Source organism: Pseudophryne corroboree, chromosome 5 (genome assembly GCF_028390025.1).
Source record: "Pseudophryne corroboree isolate aPseCor3 chromosome 5, aPseCor3.hap2, whole genome shotgun sequence".
Lineage (NCBI taxonomy): Eukaryota > Metazoa > Chordata > Amphibia > Anura > Myobatrachidae > Pseudophryne > Pseudophryne corroboree.
The window spans coordinates 280,137,591-280,151,461 of record NC_086448.1 but is presented as its reverse complement, the minus strand read 5'-3'; the positions used below and the strand labels follow the sequence as shown (position 1 = coordinate 280,151,461).

General features: G+C 48.0%; 1 protein-coding gene across 7 annotated transcripts in view; it reads right to left on the bottom strand.

Moving 5' to 3' along the window:
- DNAJC13 (DnaJ heat shock protein family (Hsp40) member C13) overlaps positions 1-13,871 on the bottom strand; it is a 554,470-nt gene that overhangs the window by 539,907 nt on the left and 692 nt on the right. The window lies entirely within an intron of this gene.

The following is a 13,871-nucleotide window of genomic DNA, read 5'->3' as shown; positions in this document are numbered from 1 at the left end:
GATTACGAAGGATAATATGGGCTGCATGTGTGATCATATGATCACGGGACCGCGCATCATAACCGTACCCAAAGCATGCACGATGTGCACACGATGCAGCGTATGAAGCATTCGTACACAATATCGACCTAGTGTATGGCCAGCATTAGACAGACAGATATGAATGGATGGACCATCCTTACTATTTGCCCACAGTCTAATTTAAATTACCCCATTTAAAAACACTTCCACCATAAAAGAATTGAAACTGGAGATCATACGGCAAGTTATGTGAAGCTTTCCAGTATTACACACATGATCAAGGTATACACTAAAAATAAAATGAGCTGAATGACTTATGGGAGCTGAGATGAGTTGAAAACTTCTTTTGTAAAGAAAAAAAAATTGTATATGGGGAAACCAATAGAAAACTCAGTTTCACTCTTTGCCTCTACTTATCTGATAATATGCCACCTCAATATCCAAAACTATTCCTTTAGTAGGCACTAGGCTATATCAATGTTGCAATTTGTTCCTTTTATTGCATCTTCTTCACACACTTTCCATTTCTGTTCATGACACAGTATTATAACTTCAGTAGAATATGAAAGTAAAAAAAAACCCCATAAAATTAAACACAGTATAAAATATCAAGAGGAAAGTCAACAAGGAGATTTATGGTACTTGTTACACACGAGGTGTAGTTATGTGACTGGCGGTCAGGAGACCACCGGTCACAATACCTCCGCCTGCATCCCGAACCCTGAAAATCCCGACTCCGATAACACAGACCCAACCCATTACACACTGTGGGCTTCAAGCACTTTTGAGCTTATTTGGGCTGAAATGGGATTGCAAGTTATGGGCCCTACACACTGGCAGATCCACCGCCGAGCTGCCCAACGGCGGATACGGTCGACGGGCAACCAGGCGGCGGGGAAGGGGGGGGGTTAAGTTTCTTCACTCTACCAGTCTCCATAGCACTGCATGCTAATATAGACAATCTCGTCCATATTGGCCTGCATGCATAAGCGACGGGGCACCAACGATTAACGAGCGCGGGGTGCCTACACACTGCACGATATGAACGAGTTCTCGTTCATTAATGAACGAGAACGTTCATATCGTGCAGTATTATCTGCCAGTGTGTAGGGCCCTTAAGGATGCCTTTGCTGGCGCTGATACGCCGTGGCAACAGTAACTCACATCTGTGTAAATAAACACAAAACAGAAACAAGAAAATAAGATATATATATATATATATATATATATATATATATATATATATAATATAATTCCAGGACGGCTGGAGTCAGAAAGTCTGACTTGCTGTTTATATTGTATGCACCCAAAAAGCTGGGTGCTCCTGCTTCTAAGCAGACTATTGCTCGTTGGATTTGTAGTACAATTCAGCTTGCACATTCTGTGGCAGGCCTGCCACAGCCAAAATCTGTAAATGCCCATTCCACAAGGAAGGTGGGCTCATCTTGGGCGGCTGCCCGAGGGGTCTCGGCTTTACAACTTTGCCGAGCAGCTACGTGGTCAGGGGGGAACACGTTTGTAAAATTCTACAAATTTGATACCCTGGCTGAGGAGGACCTGGAGTTTCTCTCATTCGGTGCTGCAGAGTCATCCGCACTCTCCCGCCCGTTTGGGAGCTTTGGTATAATCCCCATGGTCCTGACGGAGTCCCCAGCATCCACTAGGACGTTAGAGAAAATAAGATTTTACTTACCGATAAATCTATTTCTCGTAGTCCGTAGTGGATGCTGGGCGCCCATCCCAAGTGCGGATTGTCTGCATTACTTGTACATAATTATTGTTACAAAAATCGGGTTGTTATTGTTGTGGGCCATCTTTTCAGAGGCTCCTTCGTTGTTATCATACTGTTAACTGGGTTCAAATCACAGGTTGTACGGTGTGATTGGTGTGGCTGGTATGAGTCTTACCCGGGATTCAAGATCCTTCCTTATTGTGTACGCTCGTCCGGGCACAGTACCTAACTGAGGCTTGGAGGAGGGTCATGGGGGGAGGAGCCAGTACACACCATGTGATCCTAAAAGCTTACTTTTTGTGCCCTGTCTCCTGCGGAGCCGCTATTCCCCATGGTCCTGACGGAGTCCCCAGCATCCACTACGGACTACGAGAAATAGATTTATCGGTAAGTAAAATATATATTTTCAGGGCCCTGACAACGTCTAGCAACTTGGAGTCCTCCAAGTCCCTAGTAGCCGCAGGCACCACAATAGGTTGTTTCAGGTGAAACGCTGACACCACCTTAGGAAGAAACTGGGGACAAGTCCGCAGTTCTGCCCTGTCCGAATGGAAAATTAAATATGGGCTTTTGTAAGACAAAGCCGCCAATTCTGACAATCGCCTGGCCGAGGCCAGGGCCAACAGCATGGTCACTTTCCATGTGAGATATTTCAAATCCACAGATTTGAGCGGTTCAAACCAATATGATTTGAGGAATCCCAACACTACGTTGAGATCCCACGGTGCCACTGGAGGCACAAAAGGGGAAGTATATGCAATACTCCCTTGACAAACTTCTGGACTTCAGGAACCGAAGCCAATTCTTTCTGGAAGAAAATCTACAGGGCCGAAACTTGAACCTTAATGGACCCCAATTTGAGGCTCATAGACACTCCTGTTTGCAGGAAGTGCAGAAATCGACCTAGTTGAAATTTCTTCGTGGGGCCTTCCTGGCCTCACCCACGCAACATATTTTCACCACATGTGGTGATAACGTTGTGCGGTCACCTCCTTCCTGGCTTTGACCAGGGTAGGTATGACCTCTTCCGAAATGCCTTTTCCCTTAGGATCCGGCGTTCAACCGCCATGCCGTCAAACGCAGCCGCGGTAAGTCTTGGAACAGACATGGTACTTGCTGAAGCAAGTCCCTTCTTAGCTCCCGAGGCCATTAGTCCTCTGTGAGCATCTCTTGAAGTTCCGGGTACCAAGTCCCTCTTGGCCAATCCGGAGCCACGAGTATAGTTCTTACTCCTCTGAGGGAACACATACACCGACTGTTACACCCACGGTGTTACCAGGACGTCCACAGCTATCGCCTGAAGGTCTCGTGACCTGGCGCAATACCTGTCCCGTTTTTTGTTCGGGCGGGACGCCATCATGTCCACCTTTGGTCTTTCCCAACGGTTCACAATCATGCGGAAAACTTCCCGATGAAGTTCCCACTCTCCCGGGTGGAGGTCGTGCCTGCTGAGGAAGTCTGCTTCCCAGTCGTCCACTCCCGGAATGAACACTGCTGACAGTGCTATCACATGATTTTCCGCCTAGCGAAAAATCCTTGCAGTTTTGCCACTGCCCTCCTGCTTCTTGTGCCGCCCTTTCTGTTTACGTGGGCGACTGCCGTGATGTTATCCCACTGGATCAATACCGGCTGACCTTGAAGCAGAGGTCTTGCTAAGCTTAGAGCATTATAAATTTGCTCTTAGCTCCAGTATATTTATGTGGAGAGAATTCTCCAGACTTGATCACACTCCCTGGAAATTTTTTCCCTGTGTGACTGCTCCCCAGCCTCTCAGGCTGGCCTCCGTGGTCACCAGCATCCAATCCTGAATGCCGAATCTGCGGCCCTCTAGAAGATGAGCACTCTGTAATCACCACAGGAGAGACACCCTTGTCCTTGGATATAGGGTTATCCGCTGATGCATCTGAAGATGCGATCCGGACCATTTGTCCAGCAGATCCCACTGAAGAGTTCTTGCGTGAAATCTGCCGAATGGAATCGCTTCGTAATAAGCCACCATTTTTACCAGGACTCTTGTGCAATGATGCACTGACACTTTTCCTGGTTTTAGGAGGATCCCGATTAGCTCGGATAACTCCCTGGCTTTCTCCTCTGGGAGAAACACCTTTTTCTGGACTGTGTCCAGAATCATCCATAGGACCAGCAGACGTGTCGTCGGAACAACTGCGGTTTTGGAATATTTAGAATCCACCCGTGCTGTCGTAGAACTACTTGAGATAGTGCTACTCCGACCTCCAACTGTTCTCTGGACCTTGTTCTTATCAGGAGGTCGTCCATTTTCTTTGAAGACGAATCCTCATTTCGGTCATTACCTTGGTAAGGACCCGGGGTGCCTTGGACAATCCAACGGCATCGTCTGAAACTGATAGTGACAGTTCTGTACCACGAACCTGAGGTACCCTTGGTGAGAAAGGCAAATTTTGGGACATGGAGGTAAGCATCCCTGATGTCCCGGGACACCATATAGTCCCCTTCTTCCCGGTTCGCTATCACTGCTCTGAGTGACTGCATCTGGATTTGAACCTTTGTAAGTGTTCAAATATTTCAGATTTAGAATAGGTCTCACCTAGCCTTCTGGCTTCAGTACCACCATATAGTGTGGAATAATACCCCTTTCCTTGTTGTAGGAGGGGTAATTTTATTATCACCTGCTGGGAATACAGCTTGTGAATTGTTTTCAATACTGCCTCCCTGTCGGAGGGAGACATTGGTACAGCAGACTACAGGAACCTGCGAGGGGGAAACGTCTCGACATTCCAATCTGTACCCCTTGGATACTACTTGTAGGATCCAGGGGTCCTGTACGGTCCCAGCGTCATGCTGAGAACTTGGTAGAAGCGGTGGAGGGCTTCTGTTCCTGGGAATGGGCTGCCTGCTGCAGTCTTCTTCCCTTTCCTCTATCCCTGGGCAGATATGACTCTTATAGGGACGAAAGGACTGAGGCTGAAAAGACGGTGTCTTTTTCTGCAGAGATGTGACTTAGGGTAAAAAACGGTGGATTTTCCAGCAGTTGCCGTGGCCACCAGGTCCCATGGACCGACCCCAAATAATTCCTCCCCTTTATACGGCAATACATCTTTGTGCCGTTTGGAATCTGCATCACCTGACCACTGTCGTGTCCATAAACATCTTCTTGCAGATATGGACATCGCATTTACTCTTGATGCCAGAGTGCAAATATCCCTCTGCGCATCTCGCATATATAGAAATGCATCCTTTAAATGCTCTTATAGTCAATAAAATACTGTCCCTGTCAAGGGTATCAATATTTTTAGTCAGGGAATCCGACCAAGCCACCTCAGCTCTGCACATCCAGGCTGAGGCGATCGCTGGTCGCAGTATAACACCAGCATGTGTGTGTATACTTTTTAGGATATTTTCCAGCCTCCTATCAGCTGGCTCCTTAAGTACGGCCCTATCTGTAGATGGTACCGCCACTTGTTCTGATAAGCATGTGAGCGCCTTATCCACCCTAAGGGGTGTTTCCCAACGCGCCCTAACTTCTGGCGGGAAAGGGTATACCGCCAATAATTTTCTATCGGGGGAAACCCACGCATCTCACACACTTCATTTAATTTATCTGATTCAGGAAAAACTACAGGTAGTTTTTTCACATCCCACATAATACCCTTTTTTGTGGTACTTGTAGTATCAGAAATATGTAACACCTCCTTCATTGCCCTTAACGTGTGGCCCTAAAGGAAAATACGTTTGTTTCTTCACCGTCGACACTGAAATCAGTGTCCGTGTCTGGGTCTGTGTCGACCGACTGAGGTAAATGGGCGTTTTACAGCCCCTGACGGTGTTTGAGACGCCTGGACAGGTACTAATTTGTTCGCCGGCCGTCTCATGTCGTCAACCGGCTTGCAGCGTGTTGACATTATCACGTAATTCCATAATTAAGCCATCCATTCCGGTGTCGACTCCCTAGAGAGTGACATCACCATTACAGGCAATTTGCTCCGCCTCCTCACCAACATTTTCCTCATACATGTCGACACACACGTACCGACATACAGCACACACATAGGGAATGCTCTGATAGAGGACAGGACCCACTAGCCCTTTGGGGAGACAGAGGGAGAGTTTGCCAGCACACACCAAAACGCTATAATTATCCAGGGACAACCTTTATATAAGTGTTCCTCCCTTATAGCATTTTAATATATATTCATATCGCCAAATCAGTGCCCCCCCTCTCTGTTTTAACCCTGTTTCTGTAGTGCAGTGCAGGGGAGAGCATGGGAGCCTTCCCACCTGCATTTCTGTGAGGGAAAATGGCGCTGTGTGCTGAGGAGAATAGGCCCCGCCCCCTTTTCGGCGGGCTTCTTCTCCGGAGTCTGTGATATCTGGCAGGGGTTAAATACATCCATATAGCCTCAAGGGCTATATGTGATGTATTTTTCGCCATACAGGTATTATACATTGCTGCCCAGGGCGCCCCCCCCCGCGCCCTGCACCCTCCGTGACCGCTGTGTGAAGTGTGCTGACAACAATGGCGCACAGCTGCAGTGCTGTGCGCTACCTGATGAAGACTGAAAGTCTTCTGCCGCCTGGTTCCGGACCTCTTCAATCTTCAGCATCTGCAAGGGGGGTCGGCGGCGCGGCTCCGGGACGAACCCCAGGGCGAGACCCGTGTTCCGACTCCCTCTGGAGCTAATGGTGTCCAGTAGCCTAAGAAGCCAATCCATCCTGCACGCAGGTGAGTTCACTTCTCTCCCCTAAGTCCCTCGATGCAGTGAGCCTGTTGCCAGCAGGACTCACTGAAAATAAAGAACCTAAAAACTTTTTCTAAGCAACTCTTTAAGAGAGCCACCTAGATTGCACCCTGCTCGGACGGGCACAAAAACCTAACTGAGGCTTGGAGGAGGGTCATGGGGGGAGGAGCCAGTACACACCATGTGATCCTAAAAGCTTACTTTTTGTGCCCTGTCTCCTGCGGAGCTGCTATTCCCCATGGTCCTGACGGAGTCCCCAGCATCCACTAGGACGTTAGAGAAAACATAAAATATTTCTCAGACCACAAAAACGCACCCACACCTGAACAGACAACAGTTCTAAGCACACCAAGCAAATGACAACACATTGCATTGGTCAAAGATTGATAATAGCATCGTAGGCCCTGCAGCAGTGAAATATGATACTGGCCAAAGGCATAATCCATGGATGAGAGCAAATCATATCAAGTGAAAATCTGCATAATCAGGAGCGTAACATGGCAGGCAGATGCTGTCGATATGAAACAGGAAGTTGCAGAACACAATTGAGTATAATCCCAGAAACAAAAACAACAGCCATTTACAATTTAAAGAACATAACTTGGAATGGTTTACTGCAGCAGTCATGGTAGTGCTGATATAAGCAAGACTCAGCGGATGGCAGGAAACAGCACTGGATAATTTTTTGTGAAACATAAAGCATTACAGTTGTTTTCAGATAACCATATACCTAAGTGGCCAGTACAACTATATATAACCAGCAGCAAATGATTAACATTATTATAAATCATCTCTTTCTTTGCAATTACATATTACACAGTATTGTACAGACAGTATATCTGTCACTTATGTCAGTGTCCCACACACTAGGGTTAATTTTTGTCAGATGCCGATTAATCTACAAGCATTTTTTTGGATTATGAGAGGAAATCCGAACAGCCGGAGGAAATACACGCAAACCATGGAGATAACATAAAAACGTCACATACAGTAAGTAGTGCCCTGGTTGGGAATGGAAGCTAACCACTGTGCCACCATGCTGACCAAGTGTAAATAATGTAACTATCTGTAGAAGAATTTTTGTAAAGACCAACAAATGAAGCACATGGTATCTGTGGATATGATTTAGGTCAAGCAAAATAAATATCTGCCCATAAATATTCATCACTTCCAAGGCAGGAAAAAGATGTTTAATGTTTAGGGTCTAGTAACGCACGTGCTGAGAGGACAGATTCATCCACAGATCATGACCAAGCTATTAGCATCAATGATCATTTACAAAATGTAAATCAATACATTGTGATAAAGTAATCACAAAATATTGTTAATTTAAAGTCGGGAACACACTACCAGACGGTTGCACCCGAATCCGATAAACGATCCGATCTCACAGAGCGATAATAAGAATTTACTTACCGATAATTCTATTTCTCGTAGTCCGTAGTGGATGCTGGGGACTCCGTCAGGACCATGGGGATTAGCGGCTCCGCAGGAGACAGGGCACAAAAGTAAAAGCTTTAGGATCAGGTGGTGTGCACTGGCTCCTCCCCCTATGACCCTCCTCCAAGCCTCAGTTAGGATACTGTGCCCGGACGAGCGTACACAATAAGGAAGGATTTTGAATCCCGGGTAAGACTCATACCAGCCACACCAATCACACTGTACAACCTGTGATCTGAACCCAGTTAACAGCATGAGAACAGCGGAGCATCTGAAAAGATGGCTCACAACAATAATAACCCGATTTTTGTAACAATAACTATGTACAAGTATTGCAGACAATCCGCACTTGGGATGGGCGCCCAGCATCCACTACGGACTACGAGAAATAGAATTATCGGTAAGTACATTCTTATTTTCTCTGACGTCCTAAGTGGATGCTGGGGACTCCGTCAGGACCATGGGGATTATACCAAAGCTCCCAAACGGGCGGGAGAGTGCGGACGACTCTGCAGCACCGAATGAGAGAACTCCAGGTCCTCCTCAGTCAGGGTGTGCCCCTGACCAAGTATCAGCTCGGCAAAGTAGTAAAGCCGAGACCCCTCGGGCAGCCGCCCAAGATGAGCCCACCTTCCTTGTGGAATGGGCATTTACATATTTTGGCTGTGGCAGGCCTGCCACAGAATGTGCAAGCTGAATTGTACTACACATCCAACTAGCAATCGTCTGCTTAGAAGCAAGAGCACCCAGTTTGTTGGGTGCATACAGGATAACAGCAAGTCAGTTTTCCTGACTCCAGCCGTCCTGGAAACTATATTTTCAGGGCCCTGACAACATCTAGCAACTTGGAGTCCTCCAAGTCCCTAGTAGCCGCAGGTACCACAATAAGCTGGTTCGGGTGAAACACTGACACCACCTTAGGGAGAAACTGGGGATGAGTCCGCAGCTCTGCCCTGTCCGAATGGACAATCAGATATGGGCTTTTTTGAGACAAACGCCGCCAATTCTGACACTCGCCTGGCCGAGGCCAGGGCCAACAGCATGGTCACTTTCCCTGTGAGATATTTCAAATCCACAGATTTGAGCGGTTTAAACAAATGTGATTTTAGGAATCCCAGAACTACGTTGAGATCCCACAGTGCCACTGGAGGCACAAAAGGGGGTTGTATATGCAGTACTCCCTTGACAAACTTCTGGACTTCAGGAACTGAAGCCAATTCTTTCTGGAAGAAAATCGACAGGGCCGAAATTTGAACCTTAATGGACCCCAATTTGAGGCCCATAGACACTCCTGTTTGCAGGAAATGCAGGAAACGACCGAGTTGAAATTTCTTCATGGGGCCTTCCTGACCTCACACCACGCAACATATTTTCGCCACATGTGGTGATAATGTTGTGCGGTCACCTCCTTCCTGGCTTTGACCAGGGTAGGAATGACCTCTTCCGGAATGCCTTTTTCCCTTAGGATCCGGCGTTCAACCGCCATGCCGTCAAACGCAGCCGCGGTAAGTCTTGGAACAGACATGGTACTTGCTGAAGCAAGTCCCTTCTTAGCGGCAGAGGCCATGAGTCCTCTGTGAGCATCTCTTGAAGTTCCGGGTACCAAGTCCTTCTTGGCCAATCCGGAGCCACGAGTATAGTTCTTACTCCTCTACGTCTTATAATTCTCAATACCTTGGGTATGAGAAGCAGAGGAGGGAAGACATACACCGACTGGTACACCCACGGTGTTACCAGAACGTCCACAGCTATTGCCTGAGGGTCTTTTGACCTGGCGCAATACTTGTCCAGTTTTTTGTTCAGGCGGGACGCCATCATGTCCACCTTTGGTCTTTTCCAACGGTTCACAATCATGTGGAAGACTTCCCGATGAAGTCCCCACTCTCCCGGGTGGAGGTTGTGCCTGCTGAGGAAGTCTGCTTCCCAGTTGTCCACTCCCGGAATGAACACTGCTGACAGTGCTATCACATGATTTTCCGCCCAGCGAAAAATCCTTGCAGTTTCTGCCATTGCCCTCCTGCTTCTTGTGCCGCCCTGTCTGTTTACGTGGGCGACTGCCGTGATGTTGTCCCACTGGATCAATACCGGCTGACCTTGAAGCAGAGGTCTTGCTAAGCTTAGAGCATTGTAAATTGCCCTTAGCTCCAGTACATTTATGTGGAGAAAAATCTCCAGACTTTATCACACTCCCTGGAAATTTTTTCCCTGTGTGACTGCTCCCCAGCCTCTCAGGCTGGCCTCCGTGGTCACCAGCATCCAATCCTGAATGCCGAATCTGCGGCCCTCTAGAAGATGAGCACTCTGTAACCACCACAGGAGAGACACCCTTGTCCTTGGAGATAGGGTTATCCGCTGATGCATCTGAAAATGCGATCCGGACCATTTGTCCAGCAGATCCCACTGAAAAGTTCTTGCGTGGAATCTGCCGAATGGAATCGCTTCGTAATAAGCCACCATTTTTCCCAGGACTCTTGTGCAATGATGCACTGACACTTTTCCTGGTTTTAGGAGGTTCCTGACTAGCTCGGATAACTCCCTGGCTTTCTCCTCCGGGAGAAACACCTTTTTCTGGACTGTGTCCAGAACCATCCCTAGGAACAGCAGACGTGTCGTCGGAAACGGCTGCGATTTTGGATATTTAGAATCCACCCGTGCTGTCGTAGAACTACTTGAGATAGTGCTACTCCGACTTCCAACTGTTCTCTGGACCTTGCCCTTATCAGGAGATCGTCCAAGTAAGGGATAATTAAGACGCCTTTTCTTTGAAGAAGAATCATCATTTCGGCCATTACTTTGGTAAAGACCCGGGGTGCCGTGGACAATCCAAACGGCAGCGTCTGAAACTGATAGTGACAGTTCCGTACCACGAACCTGAGGTACCCTTGGTGAGAAGGGCAATTTGGGACATGGAGGTAAGCATCCTTGATGTCCAGGGACACCATATAGTCCCCTTCTTCCTGGTTCGCTATCACTGCTCTGAGTGACTCCATCTTGATTTGAACCTTTGTATGTAAGTGTTCAAAGATTTCCCATTTAGAATAGGTCTCACCGAGCCGTCTGGCTTCAGTACCACAATATAGTGTGGAATAATACCCCTTTCCTTGTTGTAGGAGGGGTACTTTGATTATCACTTGCTGGGAATACAGCTTGTGAATTGTTTCCAATACTGCCTCCCTGTCGGAGGAAGACGTTGGTAAAGCAGACATCAGGAGCCTGCGAGGGGGAGACGTCTCGAATCTCCAGTCTGTACCCCTGGGATACTACTTGTAGGATCCAGGGGTCCACTTGCGAGTGAGCCCACTACGCGCTGAAACTCTTGAGACGACCCCCCACCGCACTTGAGTCCGCTTGTACGGCCCCAGCGTCATGCTGAGGACTTGGCAGAAGCTGTGGAGGGCTTCTGTTCCTGGGAATGGGCTGCCTGCTGCAGTCTTCTTCCCTTTTCGTCTATCCCTGGGCAGATATGACTGGCCTTTTGCCCGCTTGCCCTTATGGGGACGAAAGGACTGAGGCTGAAAAGACGGTGTCTTTTTCTGCTGAGATGTGATTTGGGGTAAAAAAGGTGGATTTTCCAGCTGTTGCCGAGGCCACCAGGTCCGATGGACCGACCCCAAATAACTCCTCCCCTTTATACGGCAATACTTCCATGTGCCGTTTGGAATCTGCATCACCTGACCACTGTCGTGTCCATAAACATCTTCTGGCAGATATGGACATCGCACTTACTCTTGATGCCAGAGTGCAAATATCCCTCTGTGCATCTCGCATATATAGAAATGCATCCTTTAAATGCTCTATAGTCAATAAAATACTGTCCCTGTCAAGGGTATCAATATTTTCAGTCAGGGAATCCGACCAAGCCACCCCAGCGCTGCACATCCAGGCTGAGGCGATCGCTGGTCGCAGTATAACACCAGTATGTGTGTATATACCTTTTTAGGATATTTTCCAGCCTCTCAGCTGGCTCCTTGAGGGCGGCCCTATCTGGAGACGGTACCGCCACTTGTTTTGATAAGCGTGTGAGCGCCTTATCCACCCTAAAGGGTGTTTCCCAACGCGCCCTAACTTCTGGCGGGAAAGGGTATACCGCCAATAATTTTCTATCGGGGGAAACCCACGCATCATCACACACTTCATTTAATTTATCTGATTCAGGAAAAACTACAGGTAGTTTTTTCACACCCCACATAATACCCTTCTTGTGGTACTTGTAGTATCAGAAATATGTAACACCTCCTTCATTGCCCTTAACATGTAACGTGTGGCCCTAAAGGAAAATACGTTTGTTTCTTCACCGTCGACACTGGAGTCAGTGTCCGTGTCTGTGTCGACCGACTGAGGTAAATGAGCGTTTTACAGCCCCTGACGGTGTTTGAGACGCCTGGACAGGTACTAATTTGTTTGCCGGCCGTCTCATGTCGTCAACCGACCTTGCAGCGTGTTGACATTATCACGTAATTCCTTAAATAAGCCATCCATTCCGGTGTCGACTCCCTAGAGAGTGACATCACCATTTCAGGCAATTGCTCCGCCTCCTCACCAACATCGTCCTCATACATGTCGACACACACGTACCGACACACAGCACACACACAGGGAATGCTCTGATAGAGGACAGGACCCCACTAGCCCTTTGGGGAGACAGAGGGAGAGTTTGCCAGCACACACCAAAAACGCTATAATTATACAGGGACAACCTTTATATAAGTGTTTTTCCCTTATAGCATTTTAATATATATATACATATCGCCAAATAAGTGCCCCCCCTCTCTGTTTTAACCCTGTTTCTGTAGTGCAGTGCAGGGGAGAGCCTGGGAGCCTTCCCACCAGCATTTCTGTGAGGGAAAATGGCGCTGTGTGCTGAGGAGAATAGGCCCCGCCCCCTTTTCGGCGGGCTTCTTCTCCCGTTTTTCTGAGACCTGGCAGGGGTTAAATACATCCATATAGCCCCCAGGGGCTATATGTGATGTATTTTTAGCCAGAATAAGGTACTATCATTGCTGCCCAGGGCGCCCCCCCCCAGCGCCCTGCACCCTCAGTGACCGCTGCTATGAAGTGTGCTGACAACAATGGCGCACAGCTGCAGTGCTGTGCGCTACCTTATGAAGACTGAAGAGTCTTCTGCCGCCGTTTCTGGACCTTCACTTTTCGGCATCTGCAAGGGGGGTCGGCGGCGCGGCTCCGGGACGAACCCCAGGGTGAGACCTGTGTTCCGACTCCCTCTGGAGCTAATGGTGTCCAGTAGCCTAAGAAGCCAATCCATCCTGCACGCAGGTGAGTTCACTTCTTTCCCCTAAGTCCCTCGTAGCAGTGAGCCTGTTGCCAGCAGGACTCACTGAAAATAAAAAACCTAACAAACTTTTACTCTAAGCAGCTCTTTAGGAGAGCCACCTAGATTGCACCCTTCTCGGCCGGGCACAAAAATCTAACTGAGGCTTGGTGGAGGGTCATAGGGGGAGGAGCCAGTGCACACCACCTGATCCTAAAGCTTTTACTTTTGTGCCCTGTCTCCTGCGGAGCCGCTAATCCCCATGGTCCTGACGGAGTCCCCAGCATCCACTTAGGACGTCAGAGAAAATCAGATCAGTGCGCACTCATACACACTATGCAATTTATTGCGCAATTTATACTTTGTTTTGATCACTAAAATAGGAGCGGGAGGTCGGAATCAATATATTGTGTATGGCACGCGCTATAACGTTCACCCAATCAGGAGTGTTTCAAGCATTTATCAGTTAGAACGCTGCAACGCTCCTGCATACAGACAGTCCAATTATCAGCCCAATAACTGGAATATAATGGATTGTGATATGCATGTAAACTGCAGCGTCAAAGGTATCGCAGATCTTTCAGGGTCTACAAGAGTAACGTGTGTCACTGTACATCCTGTATCAGAGCCAGTTTAGGATGTACAGTGCATGAGTCCCTGTGACAGCACTTCCCACAACACACACACAGTA